Source organism: Oncorhynchus mykiss, chromosome 3 (genome assembly GCF_057628025.1).
Source record: "Oncorhynchus mykiss isolate SJ-2025 chromosome 3, ASM5762802v1, whole genome shotgun sequence".
NCBI classification, from domain to species: Eukaryota; Metazoa; Chordata; class Actinopteri; order Salmoniformes; family Salmonidae; genus Oncorhynchus; species Oncorhynchus mykiss.
The window spans coordinates 56,551,551-56,567,713 of record NC_143024.1 but is presented as its reverse complement, the minus strand read 5'-3'; the positions used below and the strand labels follow the sequence as shown (position 1 = coordinate 56,567,713).

Sequence of the window (16,163 nt, the reverse complement as noted above, 5' to 3'; positions counted from 1 at the left end):
TATGGCATTGAAGCTTGTCTGGAGGGTTGTTAACACAATGTCCAAAGAAGGGAGTCATCTGCGTAGAGGTGGATGAGAGATTCACCAGCAGCAAGAGCGACATCATTGATGTATACAGAGAAGCGAGTCGGCCCAAGAATTGAACCCTGTGGCACCTCCATAGAGACTGCCAGAGGCCCGGACAACAGCCCCCCCGATTTGACACACTGAACTCTATCAGAGAAGTAGTTGGTGAACCAGGCGAGGCAATCATTTGAGAAACCAAGGCTGCCGATGAAGATGTGGTGATTGACAGAGTCGATAGCCTTGGCCAGATCAATGAATACGGCTGCACAGTATTGTTTCTTATCAATGGCGGTTAAGATATCGTTTAGGACCTTGAGTGTGGCTGAGGTGCACCCATGACCAGCTCTGAAACCAGATTGCGTAATGGAGAAGGCGTGGTATGATTCGAAATGGTCGGTAATCTGTTTGTTGACTTGGCCTTCGAAGACCTTAGAAAGGCAGGGTAGGATAGATATAGGTCTGTAGCAGTTTGGGTCAAGAGTGTCCCCCCCTTTGAAGAAGGGGATGACCGCAGCTGCTTTCCAATCTTTGGGAATCTCAGACGACACGAAAGAGAGGTTGAACAGGCTAGTAATAGGGGTTGCAAGAATTCCGGCAGATAATTTTAGAAAGAAAGGGTCCAGATTGTCTAGCCCGGCTGATTTGTAGGGGTCCAGATTATGCAGCTCTTTCAGAACATCAGCTGACTGAATTTGGGAGAAGGAGAAATGGGAAGGCTTGGGTGAGTTGCTGTGGGGGGTGCCGTGCTGTTGACCGGGGTAGGGGTAGCCAGGTGGAAAGCATGGCCAGCCGTGCTTATTGAAATTCTCAATTATAGTGGATTTATTGGTGGTGACAGTGTTTCCTATCCTCAGTGTAGTGGGCAGCTGGGAGGAGGTGTTCTTATTCTCCATGAACTTTACAATGTCCCAGAACCTTTTTGAGTTTGTGTTGCAGGAAGCAAATTTCTGCTTGAAAAAGCTAGCCTTGGCTATTCTAACTGCCTGTGTATATTGGTTTCTAGCTTCCCTGAAAAGTTGCATTTCACGGTGCTGTTCGATGCTAATGCAGAACGCCGTAGGATGCTTTAGTGTTGGTTGAGGGCAGTCAGGTTTGGAGAGAACCAAGGGCTATATCTGTTCCTGGTTCTAAATTTCTTGAATGGGGCATGCTTATTTAAGATGGTGAGGAAGGCATTTAAAAAAAAAGGCATCCTCTACTGACGGGATGAGGTCAATATCCTTCCAGGATACCCCGGCCAGGTCGATTAGAAAGGCCTGCACGCTGAAGTGTTTCAGGGAGCGTTTGACAGTGATGAGTGGAGGTCGTTTGACCGCTGACCCATTACGGATGCAGGCAATGAGGCAGTGATCGCTGAGATCTTGTTTGAAGACAGCAGAGGTGTATTTAGAGGGCAAGTTGGTTAGGATGATATCTATGAGAGTGCCCGTGTTTACGGCTTTGGGGTGGTACCTGGTAGGTTCATTGATAATTTGTGTAAGATTAAGGGCATCAAGCTTAGATTGTAGGATGACTTGGGTGTTAAGCATGTTCCAGTTTAGGTCGCCTAGCAGCATAAGCTCTGAAGATAGATGGGGGGCAATCAGTTCACATATGGTGTCCAGAGCACAGCTGGGGGCAGAGGGTGGTCTATAGCAGGCGGCAACGGTGAGAGACTTGTTTTTAGAGAGGTAGATTTTTAAAAGTAGATATTCAAATTGTTTGGGTACAGACAGAACTCTGCAGGCTATCTCTGCAGTAGATTGCAACACCACCTCCTTTGGCCGTTCTATCTTGTCTGAAAATGTTGTTGTTAGGGATGAAGACTTCAGAATTTTTGGTGGTCTTCTTAAGCCAGGATTCAGACACGGCTAGAACATCCGGGTTGGCAGAGTGGGCTAAAGCAGTGAATAAAACAAACTTAGGGAGGAGGCTTCTAACGTTAACATGCATGAAACCAAGGCTATTACGGTTACAGAAGTCATCAAAAGAGAGAGCCTGGGGAATAGGAGTGGAGCTAGGCACTGCAGGGCCTGGATTTACCTCTACATCACCAGAGGAACAGAGGAGGAGTAGGATAAGGGTACGGCTAAAAGCTATGAGAATTGGTCGTCTAGAATGTCCGGAACAGAGAGTAAAAGGAGGTTTCTGGGGGCGATAAAATAACTTCAAGGTATAATGTACAGACAAAGGTATGGTAGGATGTGAATACAGTGGAGGTAAACCTAGGTATTGAGTGATGATGAGAGAGATTTTGTCGCTAGAAACATAATTGAAACCAGGTGATGTCATCGCATGTGTGGGTGATGGAACTGAAAGGTTGGATAAGGTATAATGAGCAGCGCTAGTGGCTCTACACTGAAATAAACCAATAAACACTAACCAGAACAGCAATGGACAAGGCATATTTACATTAAGAAGAGGCATGCTTAGTCGAGTGATCATAAGAGTACAGTTAGTAGTGAGGTTGGTTGGGGTAACGGCGATTCAGACAGCTAGCCGGGCCATCGGTAGCAAACTAGCATAGGATGGATGTTTGTTATTAGCCACCTTGTGCGTTTCCGTCAGTAGATTAGTGGGGTTCCGTGTGGTAGAGGGGATCAATCCAATTGGAAAAATAGATATAGATATAGTGACCCAAGAAAAATTGTCCGATAGACCTATTCAGATAGCAGCTGATAAGACAGCTAACGATTAGCGGGCTGCAGATGGGCGTTCAGGTAACATCGCAACGGAGGGGCCAGTTGGATAACTGCCTCGGGCAGATAACATCGGTAGTCCAGTCATGAAGGCCCGGTGGGGCTCCGCATCGGCAGTAAAATGGGTCCGGATAGGTTATTGTAGCCCAGGAGTGGCTGATGGAACTCTTCAGCTGGCTAGCTCCGGAATAATTGATGTTTTCTCTGGGATCGACATAAGCCAATAGTAACATGGATAGCAGCTAGCTAGCTGCGAGATCCGGGTGTAAATGTCCAGAGCTTTCGCTTGAAATCCGGGGATATGGAGAGAAAAATAGGTCCGGTATGTTCTGGTCTGAGTCGCGTTGTACAAAACTGGCAATAGGTTTTCGAGCTAAAGGATAGCTGATGAACATCAACCGTGGTTAGCTGAAATCTAACATTTCTGGTTAGCTTCTGGCTAGCTTCTGGCTAGCTTCTGGTTAGCTTCTGGCTAGTTTCGGGTTAGCTTCTGGCTAGCTTCTGGTTAGAATCTGGCTAGCTTCTGGTTAGCTTCTATTGTGGATTTCAGATTTGAGGTAAATAATATTTATTTTTAAATTGGTGAGGCGGGTTGCAGGAGAGTGTTTTGAAGTTGAGTTGTTGGAAAAGAAAATATATAAAAGATGCTGTATACCTGTGGCCCTTTTTTGGACACTATGTTAACAACCCTCCAGACAAGCTTCAATGCCAAATATACAGTGGGGCAAAAAAGTATTTAGTCAGCCACCAATTGTGCAAGTTCTCCCACTTAAAAAGATGAGAGAGGCCTGTCATTTTCATCATAGGTACACGTCAACTATGACAAACAAAATAAGAAAAAAAATCCAGAAAATCAAATTGTAGGATTTTTAATGAATTTATTTGCAAATTATGGTGGAAAATAAGTATTTGGCCACCTACAAACAAGCAAGATTTCTGGCTCTCACAGACCTGTAACTTCTTCTTTTAAGAAGCTCCTCTGTCCTCCACTCGTTACCTGTATTAATGGCACCTGTTTGAACTTGTTATCAGTATAAAAGACACCTGTCCACAACCTCAAACAGTCACACTCCAAACTCCACTATGGCCAAGACCAAAAAGCTGTCAAAGGACACCAGAAACAAAATTGTAGACCTGCACCAGGCTGGGAAGACTGAATCTGCAATAGGTAAGCAGCGTGGTTTGAATACATTAACTGTGGGAGCAATTATTAGGAAATGGAAGACATACAAGCCCACTGATAATCTCCCTCGATCTGGGGCTCCACGCAAGATCTCACCCCGTGGGGTGAAAATGATCTCAAGAACGGTGATCATTTCAGAACCACACAGGGGGACCTAGTTAATGACCTGCAGAGAGCTGGGACCAAAGTAACAAAGTCTACCATCAGTAACACACTACGCCGCCAGGGACTCAAATTCTGCAGTGCCAGACGTGTCCCCCTGCTTAAGCCAGTACATGTCCAGGCCCGTCTGAAGTTTGCTAGAGAGCATTTGGATGATGCAGAAGAAGATTGGGAGAATGTCATATGGTCAGATGAAACCAAAATATAACTTTTTGGTAAAAACTCAGCTCGTCGTGTTTGGAGGACAAAGAATGCTGAGCTGTATCCAAAGAACACCATACCTACTGTGAAGCATGGGGGTGGAAACATCATGCTTTGGGGCTGTTTTTCTGCAAAGGGACCAGGACGACTGATCCGTGTAAAGGAAAGAATGAATGGGCCCATGTATCGTGAGATTTTGAGTGAAAACCTCCTTCCATCAGCAAGGGCATTGAAGATGAAACGTGGCTGGGTCTTTCAGCATGACAATGATCCCAAACACACCGCCCGGGCAACAAAGGAGTGGCTTTGTAAGAAGTATTTCAAGGTCCTGGAGTGGCCTAGCCAGTCTCCTACAAATCCTACAATGTGATTTTCTGGATTTTCTTTCTCATTTTATCTGTCATAGTTGAAGTGTACCTATGATGAAAATTACAGGCCTCTCTCATCTTTTTAAGTGGGAGAACTTGCACAATTGGTGGCTGACTAAATACTTTTTTGCCCTACTGTATATATACACGGGACACGACAAGACAAGACGAGGACAAAGGACGTCTGACTGCTATGCCATCTTGCAGAGATGTTAAGCAATTAAAATGTAACGAGTACTTTTGTGTTTCAGAGAAAATGAATGGAGTAAAAAGTACATTATCTTCTTTAGGAATGTAGTGAATTAAAAGTTGTAAAAAATATAAATTGTCAAGTAAAGTACAGATACCCCAAAAAACAACTTAAATAATACTTAAAGTATTTTTTACTTCGGCTAAATAGCATAATTTATAATATTAGTGATAAAGTATGGTCACATTTAATTTGCTCTGTTGAACCTACCCTTTGGAATGACTTCGATAGCATCAGTGAATCTGTTTAGTTAAATGGAGATCTCTCAACCAAGCAGGTTGGACGTAAAGTCCCCTGTTTTGGAGACCTGCGTGCTTCTGGTTCCGGTTCCGACCAACACTTTTGCATATCAATCTAAATGCCTTGCACTGAGCAGTATCCCTGATTCGCACAGACACAGGAGTACGTCTCTTCTGCCTTTGTGAAGTTGCATGTAAAATCTGACACCACTTAATGCAGGGAGAACCCTCCTACCATTTCATTCGCTCTTCCCACTGTCCATCAACTCCTGGCTGAGTTCTCTGTCACAGCCACTAACAACACATATGCCTGTTATCCTTACATCATAACGCAGCATTCAGAGATCGATTTATAGCCAGTAATTTAAAATAATTCATACATTTTAAACAGAACGTGCTGTTTGTTATAGACTGACAAGATTAATATGAGATGAAAGGCGAGTTCAGGAAGGCAAGCTAAAGCTTTGTGAGACGTTTACAGTGATGGGGCCAGATGGTTTGATCGAGGCCTTTAGAAAATATGCAATTTTTTTATTTTGTATTTTACAGTTATATGGAAGTTTAAATAATTTAGTTAGTCGTTTTATAAATTGATTATACTATATTTAGAAAACAATTCATTTCAAGCCTTATTCATACAGATTTGTTGAAATCGGAAAATAGGCAACACATAAAATGTCACAGGAAAGGCATATCAACTAAAACTTTTCTTTAATCAAAATGCATTTTGGAGCAGAAATGCATTCTGGAACATTTGAACTTTCATGTGCCTTAATAACAAACTTGAATGCCATCTATAAATATGAATAAAATTGTTCAATTACGAGCCTAGTTGGTTTAGCCAGAGAAAAAGGCAGAAACTTTCCCTCTAGCCATGATTGGCTGAGATAATGTGATGGGCTGGACATGCCAAGAGATGAGTTTGGATTGGTCTGCCATGTAGCATGCTTCTGTCTATAACGTGAGCTGGTAGGTAGTAATTTCTACCGTGTCTTTTTTGAAAGATGTTATGAAAAACTGCAAAAGTGTTGCTACTGATCTCCGCTTTCTTGAGGATGATCGTGTCACGCTGACTCTTTCTGACTGAAAATGAATCAGACCGTGTTGTTGTCACAGAAGAAGTTGACCGAGTTTTGAAATCAGTGGTATGCTCGTTGGGAGCAGAGTATAATAGCTAACGAGATGGAGAAAATTATTGGCGTTTGATTGCAAATATGCAGAGGGAGTACACAGAAGGCTGTTGTATAAAACACCAGTCTCCGGATTACACCTTCAAACTAAGAGCAACCATGGCATCAGTGACAGAGAGGGAGAAGCATTCATCCATGTATACGGTAAGAGAGTCTAGCAAAGTGGAATTTTCAGATATTATACATTTCTAATTTTGTAAAATGTGTTTTCACTGCAAGTTAAAGCAAACTTTTAGCTAGCTTTCTCAAAAGTGTGGTTACAAGTTTATCAACTTCAAAGCATAATTACTTTCCTACTGTTCCTCAACTGCAGTGTATGATTTACAATTTTCGAGCTATGAGTCTCTATTTTTATTCAATATAAAAAAACACAATTTCAAATGTTGCTACATAGGACTGAATCAAGCCAGTCGGTCACAGATGTGTATAGTATACTAGAGCTTGTCCTCAATAGTGACCTCAGCAATTTTTAAAAACAGAATTGTGAGATTTATATCTGTTCTGGAGTATGCAGCATATTGTTTATGGTCCTCTCATGACAAATAATAACTTTTGGGGATTACGTAGTGTGAGAGTTCAGTGACCAGCCGGAGGAACGACAGCACCCTCCTCATGGGATAGGTACTCAGTATAAAGCCAATTAGTACACAGCTGGGCCCACTACTTGTTTTGTATCTTCCTCTATATAGGTGTGCAAGGAGAGGAGCTGGTGGAAGATAGGGGAGTAGAGACGGGGACCTGTGAGGATGTCGGCTTTTCCTACCTCAGAGAATGTTTATGTGACTGGGCACCTTGTCGCTCTGTTAACCAAGGCAAGCTGTAGGTAGAGAGAAGAGTTCCTCCTGCAACTTATGTGTAGACAATAGTCTAAAGACAGGAGTAACCGATTGTTGTTTTGCTTTCCCTTTTTGGCCACGGCCTTTTGGTCAACGGCTTAGTTTATGTTTATTTGTTTTGTTAGACTGGTGTTTCAGCATTGGACATTACCCTGTACTGGAGTTATGTTGTCGGGCGAAAGAAGACCCATTTAGTAAACAATCGCAAGAAAAGGACCCACAACCACTTCCTCTGGTCTGTTCATTTTATGCCTCCCACCTGTGTTAGGGTGCTTTGGACAAGCTGATCCGTTCACAGTAGATTATATTTTAAAACCTTGGATGGGAGACAGAAAGATAATGTAGATACATTCTCTAGTAGGAGATGCTGCCCAGCCTATAGTTACTTTTCTGATAGTGGATATAACGAAGATCTGACGTTGTTTTACAGGTAGAAATTCAACATTTTAATAAAGTTTTATCTATGTTGAAATTGTGTTACCATGATGTTGATTTCATTTAGTTTTTGCCAGTGGCATGTTTGTGGCTGTGACTAAGAACTCAAAGGGTTAATTCTTGCTTGAGTCAGGAAGAGGGGTGGAGAGGAATATGCTGCTATCATGACACAAGGCGAGACCCAGATGCAGACACAGGAGGCAGATGGTTGGAGTCTTACAATATTTATTAATCCAATAGGGGAAGGCAAGAGAATGGTCGTGGACAGGCAAAAGGGTCAACACCAGTTAAGAGTCCAAAAGGTACCAAAGGGCAGGCAGGATGATCAGGCAGGCGGGAAAGGAGTCCAGAGTCAGGCAGGGGTCAAAACTGTTAGGACTATCAAAAAGAGAATAGCGAAAGGATTAGGGGAAAAACACGCTGGTTGACTTGACTAACATGCAAGACGAACTGGCACAGAGAGACAGGAAACACGGGGATAAAGACACTGGGGGAAATAAGCGACACCTGGAGGGTGGTGGAGACAATCACAGGAACAGGTGAAACAGATCAGGGCGTGACAGCTGCATGTGTTGTTGCCCAGCACCCTGCAAAACTGTTGCAATCCTTCCCAAATGAGAATGAGAGGAAACAGTAAAGGATGGTTTCTCCCTGAATCACGCAGTCTGGAAGAGAATAAATCTGCGAGTGTATGTGTGTGCCCTGCATTCTCCCCTGGGCAGAATATTATCTGCGAAAGCCATGCCTTTAAATTTAATCAGATCTATGGAAGCACTCAGGCACATACTGTACCCTTGATTGCCCAGCCTGGTCTCATAGACTAAATGTAAATCCAGGACACTCATGATATGTTAAATTTGGTATGGTTACATAAGACAGATTGTTACATAAGGGTGGATGTATAATGTGTATGTCTAGGAACCCAAAGTTCGAATCTCATCACGGACAACTTTAGCATTTTGTCTTATTAGCAACTTTTCAACTATATACTACTATACTTATTAGCTACTTTGCAACTACTTAGCTTGTTAACTAACCCTTCCCTAACCTTAAACCTTTCAGTTCTCCTAGATTTAACCCTAACCCATAACCTAGATAATGTTAGCCAGCTAGCTAACGTTACCCACCTGTCTAGAATTCGTAACATATCATAGGTTACGCAAATTTGTAACATATTATGTTTTGCAAATTTGTGACATATAAAACAAATTTGTGTTCCTAACATAATGGTTGATGGAAATCCACAAATACACACCATGTGAAACGTAACATATACTAAATGGAGTGTCTTGTATTTATGTTCAGAATAATACAAAATGCTCTGAGACCAGGTTGGATTGCCAGTTTAGAGCCTTTTCTTAATTATTTATTATTTTTTGCTTCCGATGAGGTATTCATGTCTCCTTATCTACAAAATGACATTTTATTTTCAGTAATTACAAACGGGTAACCCAAACCTTATTATCTGAGGTTTGACTGTGAGGGGTGTGTGTTTATCTAACAGTGTGTGGGTGTAAAGATAAGACAATCTTCTGCCCTTGATGGTAGGCTCTGAGTCATCAAAAGAGCACAGTGAATCACACATGCTAAATAATCGTTGTTATTTTTCATTTGAGCATCTGCGTTTGGAGGGTTACACAAGGTTTGTCCTGTTAGCGGGCAGGCTAATGCTTTGTGACAGATGACATTTTGTGGGTGAAAAGGTGGGCCTGTTTCTCTCATTATGTTTCCAACAGAAAACCGGATGATGCACAATGTGAACATAATCCCCATCAACGCCAACCCAGATTTTCCCCGGTCTGTTTCACATCACTTGTTTGTTGTGGAAAACTGCAAAAAAGATGAACATTACTAAAAAGGTAAAAGGAGGACAGCACAACTTCATTTATTTCCTAATGATGTTGTCTGTAAGGCCCCACATAATTATCACCTTCATAGCTGTTGCGTAACAACGGTCCTTTTTCATTCTTCTGGGCTACAGCACCCAAACACGTTTTTACATCTCTTTGCATGGGTTCAGCACACCAGAAGATCCAGAGCACTAACTGCCCTTCAATATCAGCTATTGTTAAGCTATGTTCCTTTCCCCCTAGTTAATCCTCCATTTATCCTTAAAACCATCATCTCAGCCACTTGTCCACATGGCATTCAAGAGGAGGAAAAATAAAAGGTAGGTGATGATCTGAACTAGATGGACAAGAGAGAGTCGGGGACAACTAGGCTGATTGGAGAGGGGGTTATCAGCTTCGCCTGCAGTGCTGCCCAGAATGGTGACCACTCCGGGGGTCCTGAAGGCAAATTGACAGACGATCAGGTTTCCAGCTGGGCCGTGATTGGAGGTCAAGCTACTGTAGCAGTCACTGCCAGATGCCTATCTGTTCAAGCTGTTCTCCTGGGCCGCAGCAGGACAGAGGGTTGTTTTCTGTAACACTGGAGGCTGATAAGGAGATAGGCTGACTGTCCTATGGGGTTGGTCTGTTTCTCAGAGCTCTGTGAAGGCTCACTCAGCGCTCCCTGAGGGCTCAGGTGGAACTCAACCACAGCTCAGTCTTCAACAAGAACTCAGCCTACATTAAGGGCTTTACTCATGTCACACCCTAAACTGTTTCACCTGTCTTTGTGCTCGTCTCCACCCCCCTCCAGGTGTCGCCCATCTTCCACATTATCCCCAGTGTATTACACATGTGTTCTCTGGAGAGGCTGCTGCCTATATATACAGACTCAGAATCATTGGCCACTTTAATAAATGGATCACAAGTCACTTTAATAATGCCACTTTAATAATATTTACATATCTTACATTACTCATCTCATATGTATATACTGTATTTTATACCATCTATTGCATCTTGCCTATGCCGTCATTGCTCATCCATATATTTATATGTACATATTCTTATTCCATCCCTTTAGATTTGTGTGTATTAGGTAGTTGATGTGGAATTGTTAGAATCCTTGTTAGATATTACTGCACTGTCGTAACTAGAAGCACAAGCATTTAGCTACACTCACATTAACATCTGCATGTGACCAATACAATTTGATTTTATTTATTTGTCTGTTGCCAGTTTGTTTTGTTTGTTTCCCCTTGCTCTTGTCTTTTTCTAGTTATTACAGTTTTGACCATTCTGCCTGCCCTGACCCTGACCCTGACCCTGCCTGCTGTTCTGTACCTTGTCACACCACCCTGGAATATTGACCTCTGCCTGCCCTGACTCCATTCTGTACCTTATGGACTGATCTGGATTACTGACCTCTGCCTGCCCTCGACCTGTCAGCTTGCCTGCCCCCTGTTCTAGTAATAAACTTTTGTTACTTCAACACTGTCTGCAATTATTTATTTATTTTTACCTTTATTTAACTAGGCAAGTCAGTTAAGAACAAATTCTAATTTTCAATGACGGCCTAGGAACAGTGGGTTAACTGCCTTGTTCAGGGGCAGTAACAACATATTTCTACCTTGTCAGCTCAGGGATAAAATTTTGCAACCTTTCAGATACTAGTCCAAGCCTAGTGGTCTTCTCCTCATGATAACTCAAGGCTCACTTGAAGCTCAGATGGAGCTCACATAGAACTCAACTCTCCAAAAGAGCTTTAGTCCTCAATAAGAATTTTACTCATGACTGCTCAAATGCCTTCATTACCCTGTCCAACCGTTACGCAAGCATTGGTAAGAGAAAACCCACATCCCTGCTAAAAAGAAAACAGCATAGACGAGCATAATTTTCAAGCTGGTCCATGCTGAGCCGGGTTCAACAAGCAATGTGTTTATTTCAAAAAGCTTGTTGAAAGTTATTTTAACACAAACATTCCATTATGTTAGTTATAGCTACTCTTGAAATCAAATCAAATTTTATTTGTCACATGTGCCGAATACAACTTACACTGAAATGCTTATTTACAAGCCCCTTAACATCAATGCAGATTTAAGAAAAATACCCTAAAAATAAGAAATAAAGTAACAAATAATTAAAGAACAGCAGTAAAATAACAATAGCGAGGCTATATACAGGGGGCACCGGTACAGAGTGAATGTGCGGGGGCAGCGGTTAGTCAAGCTAATTGAGGCAATATATACATGATGGTAGAGTTATTAAAGTGACTTATGCATGGATAATAACAGAGAGTAGCAGCAGCTTAAAAAACGTGGGGGGGGGGGGGGCAATGCAAGTAGTCTGGGTAGCCATTTGATTAGATGTTCATCAGTCTTATGGCTTGGGGGTAGAAGCTGTTTAGAAGCCTCTTGGACCTAGACTTGCCGCGTTGGTACCGCTGCCGTGCGGTAGCAGAGAGAACAGTCTATGACTAGGGTGGCTGGAGTCTTTGACAATTTTTATGGCCTTCCTCTAACACCACCTGGTATAGAGGTCCTGGATGGCAGGAAGATTGGCCCCAATGATGTACTGGGCCGTACGCACTACCCTCTGTACTGCCTTGCAGTCGGAGGCCGAGCAGTTGCATACCAGGCAGTGATGCAACCAGTCAGGATGCTCTCGATGGTGCAGCTCTTGCTGATAACACAATGGATCCAATACGTACATTTTGGTTTTAGCTGTGGCTTCCGCCATAATCGATTTTTTAGATCCTGGTCCCGATTGTCACTGAGTGGCTATAGATTATAGTGGGTGTATCGACACAAAGTGAGCAGCTGATTGGCAGAGTCGAGGCCTATGTGGAGGAAGTCATCCCTTGGTACAATGATGTCGCCTTTCGGTCTCATTTTCGGATGGGCCGAGAAACCTTTTATTTATTTAGTAATTTTCATGTCTAGACAGCCTCTGTGTTTTGATTAAAGTATCACAAATCCCTATGATCTATCTATCTATCTATCTATCTATCTAGCTATCTATCTAATCTATCTATCTATAAGGAAGCAAGAATGGACCCCCAGCTGCCTAGTTAGTTGACCAACGAGATGGGTATGTGGGGTGTACAGTCAATCAACCAGACATAATAGTCCTTTATAATCAAATTGTTATTTAGTCATTGCAACACATTTGCTCAGCATGAGGAAAGACACTTACATACTTTACAAAGTTTCAAGTCTCTAGGTCAAATGGGGCTGTGAGGGTTTAAGTGAGACTGCTTATACTGTAACAGGCCAATCAGTGCCACACATCAGCTATGACAGTGAATTCTATCACTTAATAACTATATAATTGAGGTAAATAAGCTAATATAGCTTAGTATAATTGCAGGCTATCTTAGGGAAGGTGATGAGGGTGGTGTAGTGTACTGAGCCTATTCTCTCACTCTCTCCCTCTCCCCCCCTCTCTTGTTCTCTCTCACAGTACCTCTCATTTCTCTCTCCATCTAGCTCACTGTACCTTCTATCTTATTTTTCTCGCTCCTCTCTCTCTCCCTCCCTCTCAAACTCTATTTCTCCATCTCTCTCCCTAATCTCAGTGATTGACAGTTGTATCGATCCCAATGACCTCTGTGCCCGTCAACATCATTGGCTAATGACAGTCCCCAGTGTCACTGCCCTGCAGACAGTAGCAATTAAAATGCCGTCAATACGATTTCCATTAGAGCAGGGGTGGGCAACTCCAGTCATCGGTGGCCTGATTGGTGTCACAATCTTTCTCCATCCCTAGCAAACACAGCTGATTAATCAAATTGTATTCTAAACTGGAGATCATGATTAGGTGATTATTGGAGTCAGGAGTGTTAGCTGGGGCTGGGGCAAAACTGTGACACCTAATCAGGCCCTCGATGACTGGAATTACCCACCCCTGCATTAGAGTGAAGAGGCGCGGCTGATCTGGGGTAATTTCTAATGGCCAGTCTGACAGTTTTTGCCATGATGCTCCTGTACTGCCCTCGTCTGAGTGATGGAAGCGGGAAGAACAGGCTGTGGCTCAGGTGACTGAGGTCCATGATTATCTTCTTGGCCTCTCTGCGACACCTGGTGTTGTAGATGTCCTGGAGAGCAGGCAGTGTGCACCCAATGGTACTTTCTTCTGAGCGTGCCAACCTATCAAGAGCCTTGCAGCCAGCGGCGGTAGAGTTGTCATACCAGGCTGTGATGCAGCCCGACAGTAAGCACTCGATGGTGGTCCTGTAGAACACTGTGAGGGCCCTCGAGGACGGGTTGAATTGCTTCAGCCTCCAGAGGTTCTTCACCAGGGTGTCCGTGTGGTTTGACCATTTCAGCTCATCAGAGAGTTTGATAGTCTCCACGATGTCCAGTTGATGAGGATGGGGGCGTGCTGAGCCTGGTTCCTCCTGAAGTCTACAATAAGCTCCTTTGTTTTGCTTACGTTGAGGGAGAGGCTGTTTACCTGGCACCACACTGTAAGAGTCCCTACCTCCTCTCTGTAGGCTGTCTCGTCATTGTAGGTAATGAGGCCTACTACTGTCATGTCGTCAGCGAACTTGATGATGAAATTGGAACTGTGTGCAGTCATGGGTATACAGGGAGTACAGGAGGGGACTGAAGACGCACCCTTGTGGGGTGTGTTGAGGATCAGTGTGGAGGAGGTGATGCTGCCTACCTTCAACACCTGGTGGCACCTGTCAGGAAGTCCAGGACTCAGTTGCAAAGGGAAGAGTTTAGTCCCAGGGCCGTGAGCTTTGTTGTGATCTATGGTATTGAAGGCTGAGCTGTAGTCGATGAACTGACATGTGGATTCCTTTTGTCCAGGTGGGTGAGGGCAGTGGCGATTGCATCATCTGTGAATCTATCGGAGAGTTAGGCAAATTGGATTGGGTGTGTCGGGTAGGGAGGAGGTGATGTGGTCTTTGACTTTCCAAGCACTTCATGGTGACGGAAGTGAGTGCTATGGGTTGGTAGACATTCAGTTCAGTTTGATCCCGAGTGGTGCAGCGGTCTAAGGCACTGCATCTCAGTGCTAGAGGCGTCACTACAGACTCTGGTTCGATTCCAAGCTGTATCACAACTGGCCGTGATTGGTAGTCCCATAGTGCAGCACACAATTGGCCCAGCTTCGTTAGGGTTTGGCCGGGGTAGGCCGTCATTGTAAACAAGAATTTGTATTTGTTCTTAACCTCTTTGGGCTGCAATCCCGTTACCCTAACTTGCATAGTTAAGTCAAGCTTAAATAAAATATTGAAGTTACTTTCCCTTTCTTGGGCACCTGGATGATAGTGGACATCTTGAAGCAGGAGGGGATAATGGCCTGAGCTAGAGAGAGATTGAAAATGTCAGAAATGTATGGCTAGCTATGCGAAGGTTAGCACGTTTGAATGACTTACATACATCCTCTGTGGAGACCGTAAACACGTAGCCCTCGTTGCCTTCAGCGGCTCTCCTTGGCAGCTCAGAGTCATGATGCTTTAAGCGTAATAATAATGTGTTTAACTTATCCGATAGGGCAGCGTTGGTGTCCACGACAAAACTAGCTTTATTTCTATAATCCATGATCGTTAAAAGCACCTGTGGGAGGTCTATTTAGTTAAGCCCAGTAATATAAAAAAGTGATTTTTCTGTGTTTTTATATAAAGATGAAGTTGGAAGCTTACATACACCTTAGCCAAATACATTTAAACTCAGTTTTTCACAATTCCTGACATATAATCCTAGTAAAAAGTCCCTGTCTTAGGTTAGTTAGGATCACCGCTTTATTTTAAGAATGTGAAATGTCAGAATAATAGCAGGCTGAATGATTTATTTCAGCTTTTATTTCTTTCATCACATTCCCAGTGGTTCAGAAGTTTACATACACTCAATTCGTTTTTGGTAGCATTGCCTTTAAATTGTTTAACTTGGTTAGAACGTTTTGTTTAGCCTTCCACAAGCTTCCCACAATAAGTTGGGTGAATTTTGGCCAGTTCTTCCTGACAGAGCTTGTGTAACTGAGTCAGGTTTGTAGGCCTCCTTGCTCGCACACACGTTTTCAGTTCTGCCCACAAATGTTCTATAGGATTGAGGTCAGAGCTTTGTGATGGCCACTCCAATACCTAGATTTTGTTGTCCTTAAGCCATTTTGTCCTTAAGTCTTGAGATGTTGCTTCAATATATCCACATCATTTACCTTCCTCATGAAGTCATCTATTTTGTGAAGTGCACCAGTCCCTCCTGCAGCAAAGCACCCCCACAACATGATGCTGCCACCCCTGTGCGTCACAGATGGGATGGTGTTCTTCGGCGTGCAAGCCTCCCCTTTCCCCTCCAAATATAACGATGGTCATTATGACCAAACAGTTCTATTTTCGTTTCATCAGACCAGAGGACATTTCTCCAAAAAGTACGATCTTTGTCCCCATGTGCAGTTGCAAACCGTAGTCTGGCTTTTTTATGGCGGTTTGGAGCAGTGACTTCTTCCTTGCTGAGTGGCCTTTCAGGTTATGTCGATATAGGACCCACTGGAATTGTGATGCATTGAATTATATATGAAATAATTTGTATGTAAACAATTGTTGTAAAAATGTCTTGTGTCATGCACAAAGTAGATGTCCTAACCGACTTGCTAAAACTAGAGTTTGTTAACAAGAAATTTGTGGAGTGGTTGAAAAACGGGTTTTAATGACACCAACCTAAGTGTATGTAAACTTCCAACTTCAACTTTTATATACCAAGCGGTGTCAGAGGG

The 16,163-nt window shown here is 43.1% G+C and overlaps 1 pseudogene; it reads right to left on the bottom strand.

Moving 5' to 3' along the window:
* Positions 1–1,744: 1,744 nt before the first annotated feature.
* On the bottom strand, positions 1,745–14,726 carry LOC149984615 (uncharacterized; annotated as a pseudogene).
* Between the last annotated feature and the right edge of the window lie 1,437 nt (positions 14,727–16,163).